The sequence below is a fragment of the Trachymyrmex septentrionalis genome, unplaced genomic scaffold (assembly GCF_001594115.1).
Source record: "Trachymyrmex septentrionalis isolate Tsep2-gDNA-1 unplaced genomic scaffold, Tsep1.0 scaffold133, whole genome shotgun sequence".
Lineage (NCBI taxonomy): Eukaryota > Metazoa > Arthropoda > Insecta > Hymenoptera > Formicidae > Trachymyrmex > Trachymyrmex septentrionalis.
In genome coordinates this window covers 37,536-39,223 of record NW_017304472.1, presented here as the reverse complement: position 1 = coordinate 39,223, position 1,688 = coordinate 37,536, and positions in this window count along the sequence as shown.

Sequence of the window (1,688 nt, the reverse complement as noted above, 5' to 3'; positions counted from 1 at the left end):
AATGGAAAAGTTCTCTACTATTTTGCAATTTTTAGAATTTTTTAAATTATCTAATGAAGAAACTCTAAAATTAAAGCATAAAATAACTTTAAGATATCTTTTAGAATTCTTTAAGAAACATTTTTAAATTATTTCGTAAAAAAGCTCTGAAAAATATCTGCAAGTTGATTTATGAGTCGATATATCCCTTTGTTAGACTATCTTTAGAAATTAATATCTTGTTAATTCTTATGAAAAGTGGTAGACGACTCAGTTTAATTCGATTTATCTGCCCATAAGCAGTATGTAAAAAAATTTGGAACACTGTATATATATTATACATATTATATACAGTGTTTTTCATTTTTATTGGCTCAAGTAAATATCTTAAAAAATATATAAGATACAAAATAATGTTTCTAGATGGAGGCGCTAAAAAAGATATGAAATCTCTATTTTTTTTAAATAAAATTATGATTCTTTTTACACAGTATGATTCTTCCAATAATTCTAATAACGTAAGTTTCACGACTCAGTTACAGTCATCTTTGTGCTTGGGCCCTTAATTGGTATAAAGAAAATATATATCTTGTTTATAGCAAAAAGTTATGCGTTTTACATACAACTATATATCTTTTTAAAAGTAATATTGTCTTTTCTTTATATCAATTGATTCATTTCATTATTTTGTGCATTAAAGTATTAAAATATGTTGAAAAATTAAAATAGTTTATTAGGTATTTTATATTTAATATGCAAATATGTGCCACACACACACTAAGGTATAAAATATCTTATACTCATCCTGTACGTGTATAATATACATATAGAAAATAATAATACCTATTGGCCGCTCCCACATTTGCTGCTGCTGCTGCTGCTGCTCTTTCAGTTTGTGCTGCAATTGCTGGATTTGTTGAGATTGCATTTGCAATCTCGATTCCAGCTGTTGCAATTACAGCACCACCTGTGGCAGTGATGACAACTCTCGTTGTCTTTTTTTTCCTAATAAAATAAATAAATATTATACGCATGAAGCGCATGATATATCGTTGTATTCTTCTTTATTAATTGATAAATAAAAAGAATAAATTATACATCATGCGTTTCATGCGTAACTCGAAACGTATCCTAATACTTTATTTAGATTGATATTGTAGATTAATACCGAATTTTAATATGCTTCATATTTATGTCAATCTATTGTATATGCATCAACAAATTTGCGGCAAGGATTTTATTATTCCAAAAAATATAATAATTCGAGGTGTCTCATTTGTAATGATTACGTTAAATACATCTTGAACAGTATATTTTAGGACAAAATTTCAGTATATTTCAGACAAAAGTTTAATAATTTCAAGGGAGAGAGATAAAGAGGTACTATTAGTTTCATCTTAGGTGATGTTGTTAAGGACAAGACAACATCACTTTCATTATTTTAAATGCAACTCCTTCATTTTTTATTCATATTCCCGTAGCTTACCTCGAAAACTTTTCAAAACACTACATACAATTTTTTTTTCAATAAAAATGAAAATAAGAAGACCAACCTGCAATGGCACCTCTTTATGTCCCCGTTGAACTTATAAAACTTATGTCTAAAACATTTTTGCCTAAAGTGCACTGTTCAAGAGATACTTATAATAATTTAATATAATAACAATAATACTAATAATAATAATAATGTACTCTGTCTATGGTATATT